The sequence below is a fragment of the Neoarius graeffei genome, chromosome 9, assembly GCF_027579695.1.
Source record: "Neoarius graeffei isolate fNeoGra1 chromosome 9, fNeoGra1.pri, whole genome shotgun sequence".
NCBI classification, from domain to species: domain Eukaryota; kingdom Metazoa; phylum Chordata; class Actinopteri; order Siluriformes; family Ariidae; genus Neoarius; species Neoarius graeffei.
In genome coordinates, this window is record NC_083577.1 from 77,768,472 (window position 1) to 77,788,841 (window position 20,370).

Sequence of the window (20,370 nt, forward strand, 5' to 3'; positions counted from 1 at the left end):
AGAGTAGCCAATCAGAGCGTACGACTGCTCATATCCAATGAATGTGGATAGAATAGTTTCTGTTAGCTATTCTTCTTCCTTCAACCTTCAATTCTACTCTCAGACCCAAGGTAAATGGCGTTAATGATTAGAATTAAGAATAATTTATTACAAAATTAATGACCACCATTTATGGCCCTTCAAAGGCTCATAAAAATACTGATGTTGCGCTGGGAGAATTTGAATTTAACACCACTGATCTCAGCAGTTAAACACAACATGCATATATTATAACACACCGCTGTACAGAGAGATGGCATGCAAACAAACCTGGAATCAAACATCATGATTCTTCACTACAAGTATGTTCTGTAGTTTATACAATGTTTATTTTAATTTTACTCTATCACAGGGGAACCGTTAGGGCCTTCTAGGCCTTCAGAGAAGGCCCAAACATATCAGCATTTCAAATGTTTTATATATATATATTTTTTTCTTTTTTTTTCATTCTTTAACTGCTTTCATTCTTTTATGATAATTATTATCTTCTAATTTGGCCTCACTTTCTATCAAATTTGCTTCAGAAATGAAAGGGCATTTACTGTCCTGAAAACATTAAAATAGAGTTATCCAATAGGCTGAGAAGAGTTTAGAGCTGCTCACTCATTGGTGAGGACTTCACTGCCGGGACAGAAGGCCATGAGTGTATGTTTATGTAGGAAGTGACAGACGAATTAACCAATCAGATTTTGATTTACAATGGGAGGGACCAAAAATTTACCACCCTAGGCCTCCTCGAAGGCCAACGCTAGCTTAACTGCGAGTCAGCGGCATCAGCGCAGCAGTGAAGCCACCTTCCAGCTGGTGTAGCATTCATCAGTAGTATTAGCGAACGCTAATAAAGTGGTCAAGCCAGTGCTATCAAGAGCAAGTAGCACAGCCTAACGACTGAGAAACTAATGGCCCTTTTCCACTACCCTTTTTCAGCTCACTTCAGCTCGCTTCAACTCACTTCAGCCCGACACGGCTCGCGTTTCGACTACCATAGAGCAGCACGACTCAGCTCGCTTCAGCCCTGCTCAGCACCCAAAACTCGCACGGTTTTGGAGTGGGGCTGAAGCGAGCCAAACCGAGCCGAGTGGGGCTAGGGGCGTGAGGAGACACTCCCCTGTGCACTGATTGGTGAGGGGGAGTGTCCTCACATGCTCACACACGCCCCGCGAGCACGCTGGGATCTGTAAACACCGTAAACCCGGAAGAAGGAGAATTACGAATTACGAGAATTTCTGAAGCCTTATGCGCTTCGCCTCATCTATACGCTCTTGCCAGTATCTGTTGGCGTTGTCGGTGACAACAAGCCACAGCACCAAGACCAGCAACACTAACGACTCCATGTCCTCCATGTTTATTGTTTACTATCCGGGTCGTGAGACTACTGCTTAAAAGGTCACTGATGTCACTGTTTGCGCCGCCTAACGACATCACGTGACATCCACCCACTTTCGCTAACTCCACCCAGTGTGTCCACCCACTTCCAGCCAGCACGGTTCAGCGCGGTTGTAGTCGAAATGCAACTCCAACAGCCCCGCTCAGCTCGACTCAGCCCAACTCAGCACGGCACGGCTCAGCCCGACTCAGCCGCGTTGGTAGTGGAAAAGCGGCATAAGATTTCTGTCTCCAGACTCTTCGTCCATGCTGCACGCTCGCTACAGTATTTTTCACTCAGACTTAAGTATTCATTTCCCTAAGTAGTTTACTTCGTTACTTTTAAAATCAACATCGACAACTACACACAACAGAGTGACCTGGCAGCCTGCTGCTAATCCCTTGCAAAATCCTTTGCCCTGTTGCTTTTTTGGTGTCTGGTTTAGTTTTGGCTGAGCTCAAGTCCCAGCTCGAATAGTAACGGTTCACCACTGGACTCTATTTACATTTCTTAACCTATATTTGTATTTTATTTTACTATCAAGATGTAAAGTGTGTCTTTATGTAAAGATATTAATTGCTTTCTATCCTGCGGTTATCTGTGTTAATTTTTCTTTCTACTATAATAACCTCATCAGTATTTGTGTATTCAATTTTTATACTCTTTTTTTTAACATTCTATGTTCCTTTTATTATTGTTTCACTGTACAGCACTTTGTGGCAACTCCTGCTGTTTGTGAAATAAATGTGCTCTGGACAGTAGAAGCTGACTTGACAATAGAAATAGTATGACAGGCAGAGTTAAGTGCTTTTACTCTCGAGTTCTGGGTGATGGGATGGGTGGTGTTAGTGTTTGAGGTGGGTGATAAACTGCCTTGAGCAAGCTGCTGCTTCAGAAAGTCTTAAACAATAGCTGAGAGACAGATTTTTGGAGAGCGCTGTGACAGGGTGTGACTAATATGGCAGGAGTGTCTGAAGGAGATAGAGACGGTCTGGGTCTATGCCAGTAACAGCGTCAACATCTTCAAAGCTATGAGCAATCTATAAACTGCAGAAAAGGGTAAGCTATGGAAAATAAACAATAGGTTCCCAAATTACAGAAATATCAGGCAAGACGCATATAATGGGACGTTCGTGTCCTATTATGCTGATCTTGAACACTAAGCGTTAGCCTTAAGAAGAAAAAAAAATAGCCTAACACGATTCTGACTAATCCCTGCAGCGCAGTATGTGGAATTAGTTCCACTGGAAAAGAAGCAGCTCAATAAATTTCCATTCGGCGGAGCATCTGGGGAATCGTCAATCAAGCACCATGTCTTTACCTCGTGTGTGCATGTGTCAGTCATAAAGTCACACAAGTTATGGTTCTTTCTGACAGAAAGGGAAGTGAAAGTAGACACAGCCATTAAACATGTGTGAACCCTGGCCTGGGTGGATCCCTCCTGTCTATCCTGTTTTCCTCGCCTCCCCTGGTTTTCAGGAAACTCTGCACACTTTTAAGCCAAATGATGGGAGAAAAATATGAACAACTCTGTTGTCTATTTTAATGGCTGGAAAATGTGATGCACCTTCCTGTTTGATGGATTGTTCCAGAAAGGACATCAAAGTGAGCACGTAATATTCTGTGACATCTCTCTTACGCACCAAGGACAAAATGATCAGCACTTTTTTCCAATGACTTTTGATTTGACAGGGTGTAGAAGCCATATGCTTCCTACTCTGAAAAAAAAAAAAGTTTAAAAAACACAAATAAAACGTCATTGTTTGATTTTAGAAACGCTGCTGTTCTGGAATGTTAGAGCACAGATTCAGTGATTGTTTCAGAAGCATTGTGTGAAGGATAATCAGAGGAAGGTGGACATTTGGATAAGCAGCAGAGGTTGCAGCTGTTCAGTGACTCAGATAGTAGCCGAGGAGACATAAATAAAAAAAAGATACAGCCAATCCGGGTTCAGAAACATTTTCAACTTTTTGAATACGAACTTTTTGCATGTTTCTACCTGAATCCAGGTCAGCTTCTGATTGTGGGACAATGGGTTCAGAAACCTGTTTTACTGCCTGCTGAAGGTACAATATACACAGAAGTGATTAGGACTGAGTTATGGGGTATTTTCACAAGCCACATCTCGCTAGGATATGAGTACCAAAGCTTAGTTTATACTGTCGTCAGGGGATTGATAAAGCAGAACACTTCTTGTTCTTATACGTACAGTAAGTAGCAAGCCATAAACACTGTCGGGTTGTAAAGTAGCTGTTTCAAATGGGCATATGCCATTTGAAACAAGTGCCAACAAAAGATCAGAGATCAGCAGATCTCATTTTTTTAAAAATTCTCTCTCAGCTGATGAATAGAACATGACAGAGTGCTGTTATTAAAATTGAGTGTAAATACACACGTGATTATAGAAAATCGCACGCTGATTGGTCGAGAAATTCTGACTATTTCTCGATAATCACTCAAGCGACTCAGCAAAATGGCGGCCAATCGCTTGGTCTCCGTAAGTGAGGAAGAATTACAAATTATGAAAGAAAACGCTGTTCCTAGAAGCACTAAAGATGCTACAAAGTTTGGTCCAAAACTATTCAAAAGGAATCTGGAATTGTGGTTTATTTAATCTATTTCAAAACAAAGTATTTTATATGAGTCGGCATAGATAAGTGACAAGTCTGCACCGCGCCTTTATTACATTTGCATGCCGCTTTTGAAGTCTGAAATAAATTTTGTTTAATACAATAAAAAATAAATAGGGCGGCACGGTGGTGTAGTGGTTAGCGCTGTCGCCTCACAGCAAGAAGGTTCTGGGTTCGAGCCCCGTGGCCGGCGAGGGCCTTTCTGTGCGGAGTTTGCATGTTCTCCCCGTGTCCGCGTGGGTTTCCTCCGGGTGCTCCAGTTTCCCCCACAGTCCAAAGACATGCAGGTTAGGTTAACTGGTGACTCTAAATTGACCGTAGGTGTGAATGTGAGTGTGAATGGTTGTCTGTGTCTATGTGTCAGCCCTGTGATGACCTGGCGACTTGTCCAGGGTGTACCACGCCTTTCACCCGTAGTCAGCTGGGATAGGCTCCAGCTTGCCTGCGACCCTGTAGAAGGATAAAGCGGCTAGAGATAATGAGATGAGATGAAAAAATAAATAAATAATCACCCGTGTAGTTATACTAAAATAATTATCTGCCTCAGGTTCAGTGAATATTGGTGATTATTATACATAGAGGATACTTATTCCATGGAATAAAAACATGTGTTCTATTCCCTTCTATCAGGTTTCATTCATTTGGTTTGATAGCATGCAATATTGTGAGCATATCACTTATCCTACGTTACTCTACCCAATGGAGAATGAGCGTTGAATATGGTTTACGATATTTCATGGTTGTCAAGACAACATGACGTCACACTTCAGAGATGTAAAAGTTCCACGCTAGCGAAAGACTGACAGTTTGTACACAAACATGGTCACCAGGTTTGGTTTGTTAAATACAGAAGATTTTGAGAGAATTTTGAAAGAGAAAGATGTGTTGAACACCTGAAAGGAATATGTATGTATAATAATAAATAATATTGGCTGGATTTTTTTCGTGATCTATCAGATATATTCCATTCAGCTAGCATCATACTGAACTCGTCTTCGACTTGTTCAATATCATGCTAGCTGAATGGAATATATCTGATAGACCATGACAAAAAACAGCCATTATTATTATTATTATTATTATTATTATTATACATATACACTCTTCATATCAGCATTCTGAAAGGCCAATGCTAGCTTACCCGCAACTCGGTGGTGTCAGCGCGGCAGTCCAGTTACCTTCCAGCCGGTGTAGTGTTAGCGAAGGCCAATGCTAGCTCAGTCAAGCCGAATATTATTATTATTTTCCCTGAGTAATTTACTGTGTTAGTTACTTTTAAAATCAGCATCAACCACTACACACAACGGAGCGACCTGGCAGCCAAAATTCTCTCAAAATCTTCCGCTTTTAATGAAGCAAACCACGTGGCCATGTTTGTTAACAAATTGTCACAGTCACTCGCTAGCACAGAAGTATTATTCATTATGTGCACATGCACCAGCTCGCGTGCAGTCTGCAACAAATGCTCCTGATCCTTTTTCTCTATTTTTTTCTACTTATCTTTTTTTTTTTTTACCATCACCATAACACTGTAATCAAGCCACTATTGGCCCTTTTCCACTACCCTTTTTCAGCTCACTTCAGCTCGCTTCAGCTCACTTCAGCCCGACACGGCTCGCGTTTCGACTACCTCAAAACAGCATGACTCCGCTCGCTTCAGCCCTGCTTAGCACCCAAAACTCGCACGGTTTTGGAGTGGGGCTGAAGTGAGCCAAAGCGAGCTGAGTGAGGTTGGGGGCGTGAGCAGACACTCCCCTGTGCACTGATTGGTGAGGAGGAGTGTCCTCACATGCCCACACACGCCCCGCGAGCACGCTGGGATCTGTAAACACCGTAAACCCGGAAGTAGAAGAATTACGAGAATTTCTGAAGCCTTATGCGCCTCGCCTCATCTATACGCTCTTGCCAGTATCTGTTGGCGTTGTCGGTGACAACAAGCCACAGCACCAAGACCAGCAACACTAACGACTCCATGTCCTCCATGTTTATTGTTTACTATCCGGGTCGTGAGACTACCGCTTAAAAGATCACTGATGTCACTGTTTGCGCCGCTTAACGACATCACGTGACGTCCACCCACTTTCGCTAACTCCACCCAGTGTGTCCACCCACTTCCAGCCAGCACGGTTCAGCGCGGTTGTAGTCGAAATGCAACTCCAACAGCCCCACTCAGCTCGACTCAGCACGGCACGGCTCAGCCCGACTCAGCCGCGTTTGTAGTGGAAAAGCGGCATATGAGGGTTGCAAGAGTTTAGGTGTTTTTCCTCTCAGTCACAAAACTTTTTTCAGCGCAGCCACGCAACAACTCCACGCTGCCTGCATTGTTTACACCAGAGATCAGCTGATTGAACTGAAGCCGGCCGCTCTAGCAACAAGACCGGAAGAGATCCCTGCGGAAATTTGGCGGAAAACACACAGAGGATGCAGAGGAAATAAGAAGCTACAGAGGAAGAGGGTGGCTTTGAGACAACGGAAGCTTATTGAAAAATCTTATAAGCCGTGTCTCCCCTCTATCATCATGGGGAACGTGAGGTTCCTCGGAAATAAAATGGACGAGCTGACGGCACTGGCCCAGAGTCAGACGGAGTATCGGGAGTGCAGTTTAATGTGCTTCGTGGAGACATGGCTGCACAGGGATGTTCCTGATGACAATGCTACAGTCAAGGGCTTTCACACGGTGCATGTGGACAGAGACTGCGCCAGGAGCGGTAAGCGCAAAGGGGGAAGGCTTGCTGTTCTTGTGAACAACCGGTGGTGTAACCCAGCTCACATCACCGTGAAGGAGCGAATCTACAGCCCGGATGTTGAACTGTGTGCTGTCGGACTTCGTCCATATTATCTGCCCAGGGAGTTTTCCAATGTTATCATGGTGGCTGTTTATGTTCCCCCCTCTACAAACCCGCACACTGCTTGTGACACTATCCACTCTGCAATAGCCCAGCTACAGACTCAACACCCGAGCGCATTCATTGCTATCTCGGGTGACTTTAATCATGTTAATTTGGACAAAACACTTTCCACTTTCACCCAATTTGTGAACTGTCCTACCAGAGAGGGAAGAACAATAGACCTGCTGTATGCTAATGTTAAAGAGGCTTACAGCTCTTCCCCCCTCCCCCCACTGGGCAGGTCAGACCACAACCTGATTCACCTCTCCCCCTGCTATGTGCCTCTGATGAAGAGACTGCCCACCACATCAAAGATAGTGAGGAGATGGACAGACGAGGCCAACGAGACACTGCAGGGATGCTTCGAGGTGACAGACTGGCAGACACTGTGTGAGCCCCACGGAGACGACATTGATGGGCTCACAGAGTGCATCACGGGATACATCAACTTCTGTGTGGACACCATTGTCCCAGCTAGGACTGTCAGCTGTTACCCCAACAACAAGCCGTGGGTAACGAAGGACATCAAAGCCCTCTTAAATGAGAAGAAGAGGGCTTTCAGAGCCAGCAATAAGGAGGAGGTGCGAGGAGTACAGCGTGAACTGAGAGCAACGATCAGGGAGGCCAAGGATAAGTACAGGAGGAAATTGGAGTGGAAACTCCAACAGAACAACATGAGAGAGGTGTGGAGTGGAATGAAGACCATCACTGGTTACAAGCCAACCAACAGTGAAGGAGTGGATGGCAATGTGGAAAGGGCGAATGAGCTGAATATCTACTTTAACAGATTTGATGGCATGACCCCAACCCACCACCACCAGTCTTCTGCATGATGGCTACAACCACACACTTTACATTCTCTCCCCTCCCCTGCCTCTTCTTGCCCTACCTCATCCCCATTTCATGACCTCGCTCACACCTCCTCAACAGACCCCCTGGCTGAGCTCACCCCCAAAGAAACACCTTCATCCCTCCCCCACCCATCACCCCCACACTGATCATCAGCGAGGAGCAAGTGAGAAGACAGCTGAAGAGACTCCATGCAGGAAAATCAGCAGGCCCGGATGGTGTTATCCCCAAGGCCCTGAAGACCTGTGCCCTCCAGCTAAGTGGAGTACTTCAGCATGTCTTCAACATGAGCCTGGGTCTTCAGAGGGTCCCTGTGCTGTGGAAGACGTCATGCCTTGTCCCTGTACCAAAGAAGCCGTGTCCTAGCGACCTCAAAGACTACAGGCCCGTGGCATTGACGTCACACATTATGAAGACCCTGGAGAGACTCATCCTGGAGCAGATCCAGCCTATGGTCCAACCACTTCTTGACCCCCTTCAGTTCGCCTACCAACCCTGTCTTGGAGTAGAGGACGCAATCATCTACCTGCTCAACAAAGTCTACGGACACCTGGACAAGCCAGCCAGCACTGTGAGGATCATGTTTTTTGATTTCTCCAGTGCTTCTGACACCATCCAGCCAGCTCTGCTGGGTGAGAAGTTGACAGCGATGCAGGTGGATGCCCCACTGGCGTCCTGGATTGTAGATTACTTGACTGGCAGACCACAGTACGTGCGCTTGCAAGGTTGTGTGTCGGACAGAGTGATCAGCAATACCGGGGCTCCGCAAGGGACTGTCCTTTCTCCTTTCCTTTTCACTCTCTACACCACTGATTTCAACTACTACCTGCCACCTCCAGAAATTTTCTGATGACTCTGCAGTGGTTGGACGTATTATCGGTGGTGATGAGAGTGAGTACAGGATGGTGGTGGACAACTTTGTCACGTGGAGCAGGAAGAACCACCTACAGCTCAATGTGACAAAGACGAAAGAACTGGTGGTCAATCTGAAGAGAATCAGGGCTCCGGTGAATACTGTTAATATCCAAGGGGTCAGTGTGGACATGGTGGAGGAACACAAGTACCTGGGGGTGTACTTGGACAATAAACTGGACTGGTCCAAAAACGTGGACACTGTATACAAAAAGGGCCAGAGCCGTCTCCATTTTCTGAGATGGCTAAGGTCCTTCAACATCTGCCGAACAATGCTGCAGATGTTCTATGAGTCTGTGGTGGCCAGCGCCATCCTGTACGCTGTCGTCTGCTGGGGCAGCGGCTTGAAGGTGAAGGACACTAACAGACTCAATAAGATCATCAGGAAGGCCGGCCATGTTGTAGGCATGGAACTGAACTCTCTGACAGTGGTATTGGAGGACACTGTCCAAAATAAAAACAATCTTAGACTGTCCTTCCCACCCTCTACATGAGGAGCTGATCAGCCATAGAAGCACATTCAGTAAACAGCTGATTCTTCCATGCTGCACAACTGAGAGACACAGGAAATCATTCCTACCTGTTGCTGTCAAGCTGTACAATGCCACTGTATAACTGTGGTACACGTCTTACCATGTATCCTTAACTCAGGTGCAATATATGTATATAGGAATCATTGTATATAAAATCACTTCATTTTGCTTTTACTTAAGTTATTGAACTTATTTAAATTTATTTTATTTTTATTTATTCTTTAAGAACTATTTTATCTTCTATTTTTAGACATATTTACTTCTTCCTTGATTCAGGAGCTTGGTTGCAATTTTGAATTTCCCTCTGGGGATTAATAAAGTAATTCTGATCTCCGACATGTCTTTCTTCCAGTTTTTCGATGTCCGTTGGTATGTTTTTCTCTTGTAAATATGCGTGAAGAATATCTAATGAAGTTTTGGTAGCCTTTCAGGTGTTCAGCGCATCTTCGGTTTCAGTTTTCAGTTTATTTATTTAATGCTTAAATATAGCATAGCTAATCCTAGCAGTAGCACTGGATTAGCCTCGTCTTCTCTCTTTCCCGGCCGACAAAAAAATGATGTGTGCATGCGCAGCAGAAAAGTTCTGTCATTGGATATTCACATGAGCTCTGACATGTGACGTCATGTTGTCTTGACAACATGCAATATTATAACAATATTGCACGCTCATTCTCCATTGGGGAGAGTGGCGTAATACATGGAGGATAAGCGATATGATAATACTGCATGCCATCAGTAAACCCACTCGAAGGGAATAAACGCATGTTTCTATTCCATGGAAAAAGTGGCCTGTATGTATAATATTTGTTAAATAATCAGCAGTAGGCTGGTGTCATGCAAACCAATGCAAAGGTTATTCTGATACCAAAGCAATTTGCCACTGATTTTTTTTATTAATGAACGACATCATACAATTTATCCATTTACATTCAAGGCTGTGCAATATAGAAAAACGTTGATTATGTTCTATCGTTTATTGTATTGTGTTAAATCATAAAAAATGTAGAACTAATTTCAATTTCCCCAGTCTGTTTCGATTTTGCCGAAGCAAATTACTGAACATCATTGGCAATTATCATGGCAAACAGTTAATTTTAGTGGCAATCTAAGCAGCTGAGTGCTATTATTCACCAGTACTGAGTAAAATGGTATAATTAACTTTGCAATTTACCAATTCTTCATTTAATTAAATTCTGATCCACTTGCAGTAAGGGATAAAGGATTGAGCGATGTCAGCACTGCAGCATGATAAATGAGACGTGTGCCTCTGCTTTGTGAAATTAGATTTCTTCCTTGGATATGTGTGTCTTATAGGTGTACGCCACAAACCAATCCTATCCTAAGAACTAAGCAATAAACCTTTCCATAAACGTAAATGTCACTGCCTTACTCGCTTGCTCTCCTAGGTACATTTCCTGTCCAGAGGTTTGGATTTTAACGAGAGTGAAAAAGCAGCCCATGGAGATCTTATTTTCTGCCATAATTCAGCTGTCAATGCAAGAGTGTGCTCTCGATGACATCATGTGGTGCCCTTGCATTATAAATGTGCACACTTGAGCTGGTTAAAAACACCCAAAGGGGCTCAGGATAGCAGCTATATTTCATTTCTGTGGTCTGTAAAAAGCTGAGGATAAATCTTGGGTTTTAGAGCAATCCAGAAGGAGAGGTTAGGAAAAGACTCGCCGTCCATGTGTCCAGCTCAATGCAAAGTCATACTCTTAATTACAAATAAGCGCTCAAATAGAAAGCTTCAATGCATGACGAGTAATGAATGACCAGATTTAGCATGTCCGCCTCCTGTTATTGATCCCTGGAGCTATTTGGAGAAATCAAATGCCAATAAATTTGTCCACATTGCAGGCTGTGAAATGGCAGGAACCTCGGTTTCATGACAAAAAAATGACCTTGTATCACATTTAAGAAACTGACATTGAGTTTACAATATACAATAAATAAAACCCGAGTTTGACATTATTCTTCCAAGCAATAAAAGCTTCATAACGTCTGTCATCTTTATTACGGTTATAGGAGTAGTAGAATATCGCAGGTCAGTCCTGAAAAGGCTAGTGTAGTAGCTTTTTTCAATTAAAGAGATGAAGGAAACAGAGTGTACAGATGAAGAAGAGCGACGGGAAGAGAAGAGGGATTAGCACAAGTAGCCTGGAGTGCACTGGTCACTGAATGAAGCTTTAATTGGCCTTCTTTTGTCCTAAATCGGACAATACAAAGCCTGGGAGAGATGAAAACACAGGAATCCACCTCCCTTTGCCCAGGATCTCTGCTGGGTCTTCCCAGAAACCAGTGATGGCTCTCAGGGCCCTTCTTTCCTCTTTCTATTTGAACAGAGCCCCTTTAAACCCAATACTGACTGGAGATTAATAACACAAATAGCAGGAACTTGACCGTATAAGCTTCTGCAGAGTCAGGCTTCACAAGTTGCAACAAACCCGTCATTAATTTAGTCTGGAATGCAGGAAGTAAATAAAGCATAGTTGTACAGTTAACTGGATACTTAATCCTTACTTAATACTTAATCCTAACTTCTAAGTCATGTTGTTTAATCATCTCCCAATGGCAGAGCACTGAAAAGCCCATCTCACAGTTAGTGCATTGCTCAACTCCCACCTCTTCACCTTTTAATAAACATTCTCAGTCTTCAATCCTCTCAGCTCTCTCCTCTCAGGAGAAAGGGCTGGAGCAATGAAAAGCCATTAAGGAGCTTCCATTGTTATGTGAGCCTGTGGGTGTTTGCAGTGGGAACCAGAGGAGTGTTTGAAGCACAGAGGTTACCGAGGTTTGAATCAAAAAAGCAAATGTGCCATATACTAACTTCATATGCGACAACAAAATCGAGTACAATCCAAAAGTCAGAGTTTAATACTAGAACGGCGGCTACAGTTATCGACAGTCCATAATTATCAGCGCCTTTTCAGATTTACCAGCAAAAACAACTTTACAAAACTGAGTTTCAGTTAGGGCGGCACGGTGGTGTAGTGGTTAGCGCTGTCACCTCACAGCAAGAAGGTCCGGGTTCGAGCCCCGTGGCCGGCGAGGGCCTTTCTGTGTGGAGTTTGCATGTTCTCCCCGTGTCCGCGTGGGTTTCCTCCGGGTGCTCCGGTTTCCCCCACAGTCCAAAGACATGCAGGTTAGGTTAACTGGTGACTCTAAATTGACCGTAGGTGTGAATGTGAGTGTGAATGGTTGTCTGTGTCTATGTGTCAGCCCTGTGATGACCTGGCGACTTGTCCAGGGTGTACCCCGCCTTTCGCCCGTAGTCAGCTGGGATAGGCTCCAGCTTGCCTGCGACCCTGTAGAACAGGATAAAGCGGCTAGAGATAATGAGATGAGATGATGAGATGAGTTTCAGTTACAACAGTTATTATTGGTTAATTAATCAACCTGAAGACCCCCGTCACCCTTTGATCTTGTCATCTGATGACACAGCTCGTTACCCGGTAGCACGGTGGTGTAGTGGTTAGCACGATCACCTCACAGCAAGAAGGTTCCGGGTTCGAACCCAGCAGCCGGCGAGGGCCTTTCTGTGTGGAGTTTGCATGTTCTCCCCGTGTCTGTGTGGGTTTCCTCCGGGTGCTCCGGTTTCCCCCACAATCCAAAAACATGCAGTTAGGTTGACGTGGGACGGCCTTGGGCTGAGGTGCCCTTGAGCAAGGTACCTGACTCCTAACTGCTCCCCGGGCGGTCTGGTGTGGCTGCCCACTGCTCTGAGTGTGTGTGTGTGTGTTCACTGCTTCAGATGGGTTAAATGCAGAGGATGAATTTCACTGTGCTTGAAGTGTGCGTGTGACAAATAAAGGTTTCTCTTCTCTTCTGAGATGGAATTTTTTTTATCATGATCAGCAATAAGGAAAACCCGCACATTATCATCGCACGTAAGCATGGTGGAAAGATCATGGACATGTTTTTACTGATCAAATTCACCGATATTTCATGATCTCCTTGTCAAAACCTACTTTGTTTCTTACTCTTTCATTTGACAGTCACTATTTTGTATCTAAACGCGCATTTGAGAAGTCACGTGAGGTGTCGATAATAGTGATCACTTTCACTGGTGTCCACCATTATCGACACCCTGTGGAATTAAGTGACATTTACAACTGTTATGGATCGATCTTTGTGTAACACTGTTGAAGTACCGTAGATGAAGTACTTTAAAATAATAAAAGTGCTGTGATTTATAATATTTTTTTTTCTGATTCATAACAGAATGGAATGTTTATAGAGTATTTGGAATCCGAGTGCAATAAATAGAATTAGACCAGAATTAAATTCCTAGCATATAAAAAAATTACATACTTGAAATATTCAGATTTTTCTATTCCATTCAGATTTTTTTTTTTTGCAGTTTGTTGTAAATATCTACTACATATTACAATATCAGTAGACATTTTATATTTTGGTTCAAGGAATGACATGCGACCTTTGACCTGGATGTTCATGTGGTTACAATATCAATTACCTGTTGGCATTTATTGGTAAACTACAAAACTAGAAATTAATACAAACAACAACAAATGATTAACAAAATGTGATCTACAAAAATACTTAGAAAGCGGGTAGAAAGTGGAACAAAAAGATTTTCTGATGCAGGTTCAACATTATCAGTTAATTTGTTTACAAACATTAGAATTACTTCTTCATTTATGTAAGCACCAACATCCATATATTTATATAAAATATATTTTGTACTAGGGCGGCACGGTGGTGTAGTGGTTAGCGCTGTCGCCTCACAGCAAGAAGGTCCTGGGTTCGAGCCCGGGGCCGGCAAGGGCCTTTCTGTGTGGAGTTTGCATGTTCTCCCCGTGTCCGCGTGGGTTTTCTCCGGGTGCTCCGGTTTCCCCCACAGTCCAAAGACATGCAGGTTAGGTTAACTGGTGACTCTAAATTGACCGTAGGTGTGAGTGTGAATGGTTGTCTGTGTCTATGTGTCAGCCCTGTGATGACCTGGCGACTTGTCCAGGGTGTACCCCGCCTTTCTCCCGTAGTCAGCTGGGATAGGCTCCAGCTTGCCTGCGACCCTGTAGAAGGATAAAGCGGCTAGAGATAATGAGATGAGATGAGATTTTGTACTAAATATAAGTCTATGTAAAACAAATTTTCAATAAAAACTGTATTTTGTTAACTTCATACCACATACCAATTATTTCTTTTTATAAATAATTATCTGGGTGTCAATAATTGTGGAACGGTGTTGATAACTGTGGACAAAGGTGTCAGTAATTGTGGAATGGTGTCACATGATCTGATACACTAACACTACGTTCAGACTGCAACTTGAAACGACCCATATCTGATTTGTTGTGAAATCCGATTTTTTTGTTAGGCCGTTCACATTACCAATTATATGAGACTTGTATGCGATCTCCAATATGAACGGAAAAAGACCCAAAAGTGTCCCGCATGCGCAAATTGACACGTAATAAGCACATCTACGTAATACATAAACCAAAAAAAAGCGCACTCTTCATGTTTAATGATTTTTTTGTTTGTTTGTTTAATTATCTGGTTAGTGTTAAAGTGTGAGGTCTCATGTGTGTTTTTGTTTCTGAACTGAAATGAAAACGTGTAGCCTGGTAACGAGGGTTGACTCCTAAATGTCTCTCTAATTTCTATATAAGTGCACTACATGTTACTAGGAAGTAATGGATTTTTAAACTCTATATAGTGCACTCGAGCTTCAGTAGGCAGTCATTTGGGATACGGCCGCTGTATTACCAAACTCTTAATTCAGGCTTAATAATTTGCACATATTTATTTCGTCATATTAATAAACTTTTTCTACATTTTTATAAATATTTATTTAGATTGTTTATAGCCAGCTGAATTCTGCAGCTTCTCTCAGCGCTGGCTCAAGGTGCATAAACACCAGTGCAGTTTGCTATGGAGATGAGGCGAGACCTGGCGATGTGGTTTTTGTGGCGGCGGCGGAACTCACACAATAATCTGATTAATGTGGGCAGCAGACTAATGAGACAGAAGGTGTCAAATTACTGGAAATTTCCAGAACAATCTTATAATCTTGTAATACAGGATGGTTTAAGTTATAAATCAGTTATAGAAACTGTTTTATTTAATCAGGCTAACAGATCAACATCCAGGTCCCTACCAAATCCACCATTAGCTTGATCAATTCTATAAAAGTCTATTTAAATTCTGAAAACTGTACAAATGTTGTTGTTTTCCACCAAAGAGGCGGGATTAGCCAACGCAGAATAGTGACGTTTGTCTCTTGTTGATGACGTGTAGGTCGCATGAATGCGACCTGTCCGGTCAGACTGCAGTCACATGTGAAAATATCGGATATGCATCGGAATTAGGACCACATATCCAAGCGGCCTGGGTCGCCTGTGAAAAAATGGGATCTGTGTTGTTCAGATTGTCAATAACAAATCGGATACAGGTCGCATATGGGCAAAAAAATCGGATATGGGTCGTTTCAGGGTGCAGTCTGAACGTAGTCTAAGTAATTGGGAATCAACTCATTTTTTTCCAGTGGAAATTTGAGTAACTATTCATGCACAATTTACATATTGAAAGTCTTTTCTACTTTTGCAATGGCCAAAAGATCGTTAAGGTGTTGATAATTGTAGCCACCGCTCTAATATTTTTTTGTCTCTTACAAAAGTCACTTCACATGTGAATAATCACATGACTGTCATGTTATTTTTATGCATTTTTACGCAGTTCAAACATTAGAAACTTTACATGACGATTCTATGGAAGCTTGTTTCCACCACATATGAGAAAATATTACAATGTATCAATTTATTTTGCAATTGAGACTTCATCTCATACTTACTTATTAATATTATACATTATTATACATACAGGACACTTTTTTGATGGAATAAAAACATGTGTTCTATTCCCTTCTAAATGATAGCATGCAATATTGTTAGCATATTACTTATCCTACGTGTATTACATCACTCTATCCAATGGAGAATAAGCGTTGAATATGGTTTACAATATTGCATGGTTGTCGAGACAACATGACGTCGCGTGTCGCAGACGTAAAACTTCTGCGCTAGCGAGCAACTGACAATTTGTAAACAAACATGGTTGCTAGGTTTGCTTCTTTAAATACAGAAGATTGAGAGAATTTTGAAAGAGAAAGATGCATTGAACACCCAAAAGGAATATGTATAATAATAATAATAATAATAATAATAATAATAATATTGGCTGGCTTTTTTTCATGGTATATCAGATATATTCCATTCAACTACTCATCTTCAACTCATTCAATATCATGCTAGCTGCATGGAATATATCTGATATACCATGAAAAAAAGCCAGCCAATATTATTTAAATATCGACTGAGTCTTTACATTGCGGAAACAAGCTTTCATACTTTGCACGTCATGCCTGTGATTTTAGTTTTCAGACGACCCTTTGCTTTAAAAAAAATAGTAGTCTCAGGTACAATGAGTGCAGTTTTATAAGGAAATGAGCTGTAAGTTTTACTGAGCATCTTGCAGAACCAGTCACAGCTCTTCTGGACACTGACTGTCACACTTGCTTCTTAATTTTGCACCAAAACCCAGCAGCCTTCATGATGTTTTCTTTTTTAATCTGAAAAGTGCTCTCTTATGGAATATACTGCTCAGATACAAACTTTTTTTTTTTCTGTAAGATTTAATTTTATGCTGGAAAACAATTGTTTGGAACTCTAAAATGTCTTTGTACTGACTCAGTAATGTAGAAGTCATAAAATAGAAATCTATAATAAAGTTTGTATGAAAAAAATACGGTGCCTAATACTTTTGCATAGTACTGTACAGTACATAGAGTGTGTTCTTGATTGTTTGTTTAGATCTGGGAGAGGCCAAATGTGAATCCTCCTGGGTCCTTCAGAGCAAGTTTGAGAAATGCTGCTCTATAAAAGAAGGACAGGAGCAAAGTTTTATATCGAATTTATGGGCACTGGTACAGTCTACAGCATATTTGGACTACACTTTACGACAAGCAATGTGCATTTATTTGACTTTTTTCACACCTTTAAGACAAGCAGGAAAGCCATGACAGTCAAGGAAATGGACAACATCCTTTTCATCTTCCATCCAGAAACTATTTCAAAGGTCATTGTTTTGGCCAGTTGCTCTGCGATGGCGTTCAGTGACCGTGCACAAGTGCGTGTTATTTCGCTCCCCGATCTGCTCTCACAAAGCCCCGTACTATGTGACAGAACCTCAAGCCAAATGTAGCTGTGTAAACATGTTTCAATTGTTCAGCCACGCTTCACTTGCAAGCCTCTATAGCTGGAACTGTGCATAAACATGACTTCAAAACACTAATGGACCCTTTGAATGAGCTGCAGACACTGAAACCAGCAATTCAGAGCATTCCCAATACAAAACACCAATAGACCTCAAAACATCCATCCATCCATCCATCCATCCATCCATCCATCCATCCATCCATCCATCCATTTTCTTCCGCTTATCCAAAGTTGGGTCGCAGTGGCAGCAGGCTAAGCAGGGCATTCCAGGCGTCCTTCTCCTCAGCAACACTTTCCAGTTCCTCTTGCGGGATCCTACCAGGCCAGATGAGATATATAATATCTCTCCAGTGTGTTCTGGGTCTACCCTGAGGTCTCCTCCCAGTTAGACGTGCCTGGAAAACCTCCAAAGGAAGGTGCCCAGGAGGCATCCTAATCAGATGCCCGAACCACCTCACCTGACTCCTTTTGATATGATACATCTAAAAAAAAAAAAAAAAAATGGTGGCATGGTGGTGTAGTGGTTAGCACAGTCGCCTCACAGCAAGAAGGTTCCGGGTTCGAACCCAGCAGCCGGCGAGGGCCTTTCTGTGTGGAGTTTGCATGTTCTCCCCGTGTCTGTGTGGGTTTCCTCTGGGTGCTCCGGTTTCCCCCACAGTCCAAAGACATGCAGGTTAGGTTGACGTGGGGCGGCCTTGGGCTGAGGTGCCCTTGAGCAAGGTACCTGACCCCTGACTGCTCCCCGGGTGCTTTGGTGTGGCTGCCCACTGCTCTGAGCGTGTGCGTGTGTTCACTGCTTCAGATGGGTTAAATGCAGAGGATGAATTTCATTGTGCTTGAAGTGTGCATGTGACAAATAATAAAGGTTTCTTCTTCTTTAAAGGAAGGTGCCCAGGAGGCATCCTAATCAGATGCCCGAACCACCTCACCTGACTCCTTTTGATATGAAGGAGCAGCAGCTCTACTCCGAGATCCCTCCGGATATCTGAGCTCCTCACCCTATCTCCCAACTGCCCCCCGGGCACTGTTAGCATGGCTGCCCACTGCTCTGGGTATGTGTGTGTGTGTGCTCATTGCTCACGTGTGTGTGCATGTGTGTGTTCACTGCTTCAGATGGGTGAAATGCAGAGAGGAATTTCACAAGCGTGTGATAAATAAAGTTGTGCTTTCTTTCTTTCTCTAAGGGTGAGCCCAGCCACACCCTTTCGGTCACTACCCAAAGCTCATAGCCATAGGTGAAGGTTGGAACGTAGATTGACTGGTAAATTGAAAGCTTTGCCTTCCGGCTCAGCTCCCTCTTCACCACGACAGACTGGTACAACGCCCGCATTACTGATGATGTCGCCCCAATCCGCCTGTCCATCTCACGTTCCATTTTACCATCACTCGAGAAAAAGACCCGAGATACTTGAACTTCTTCACTTGGGGCAGCAACTCACTCCCAACCCAGAGGGAGCATTCCACCGTTTTCTGGCAGAGAACCATGGCCTGACCTCAGCAGTGCAGACTAGTGATTGGGACCTCAAAACAACTTGGTCAAAATTACCTACAGCATTTTCAAAGCTATCACCTTTTCAACAGTCTGTCTCCCTCTTTGTCTTGTTCAGTCATCCTAAACTTTGTGCAACTTTTTATTATTCAAGGTCAATTCTTTTCCTTTTGGCTATTGGAAGCCGAGATATTTTTAATCAGTAATGCAGCATGAGGAACAATCTGAGTTCTCAAAGAAATGGCTATAAAATAAGCACAGTGTGTCAATTTCCAAAGGTTGAAAATTAAACAACTGTTGCTTCTGGCATTTTACTGGAATATAACGTCAAATTTAGTCATGCAGTTTCGCAACTGCTTCCTTCCAAGCTGACTTGGCAAAAGATTAGTCAAAACAATTTATCTTAGGAGATGGATTTAATAAAAAAGGTTGAATACAGGGCTGCTAGTCAGCAGATAGATTTAAAACGGCCATTTGGAGGCAGACGTATAAATCTTTCTCACTCCAAACACTGCTAAATACTGCTATACATCACATGTTTAGAGACATCAGACTTATCTAGAAAAGAATGCAACATTGGAGTAACATACTGTATATGAGATAATGTTTGCATCTTCATACAAGCAACATAGAAATCGATAAATAAAAAGGCATTTGTTTTTCGATAAAAGAGACATGATTGGATATGTAGTAGATATATTGTGTTTCTGGAAAATCTTTGTCAACTGAGGTCATTTGTATCAAAAAAAAAAAAATCTGAAGAACCTTGAATTACCCCGAAATGAAAAATAGACTCATCTCTGTAAGAAGGAGGTGAAGGTCATCTATTTAGTCATTCGCAAAAACTCCTCTTCCTTTTACGACAAAACAGAACAAAATTTAGGATTCTTGGAAACTGGATTGTCCCTAGAGAATCGATCCTAACGTCAGCCACGATGCAGACAAAGCTCTTCAGGCTGTCTACATTCCCAAAAGAAGTTCCAGAGTGTTTTTTTTTTTTTTTTTTTAACAACAATGTCTGATTTCGATTGGTCGTTTTCGTACATAAACACTCTGCCACCAGCCTGCGCTTCATTGGCGGGACATTCCACAGAACGCCTCATCAACAAGTCGAGACTTGGATCAATTTGACAACACTTTTGTCTTCTGTCACATGGAAGAAAATCTCAGTGTAGAGCTAAAAACACTGCCTCAGGGCGGGAACCTCTTACAGATTACACCTTGTGTGCCAATATATCATTATCAGGATGTCATTTCTTAAATGACTCCATCTGTTCTTATGTTTTGGAGTAAATAAAAGAAAAGCCCCTTGTGACAAGTGAGAGCAATGATGCATTGTGTATCAAAAAAAAAAAAAGAGAGAGAGAAAGTTTCACACTGAGTAAGCAAGATCGAAATTTTCAGCAGTGTGATATTTACAGTTC

The 20,370-nt window shown here is 42.7% G+C and overlaps 1 protein-coding gene across 11 annotated transcripts in view; it reads right to left on the reverse strand.

The window, feature by feature from the left end:
- tns1b (tensin 1b) overlaps positions 1-20,370 on the reverse strand; it is a 476,125-nt gene that overhangs the window by 337,147 nt on the left and 118,608 nt on the right. The window lies entirely within an intron of this gene.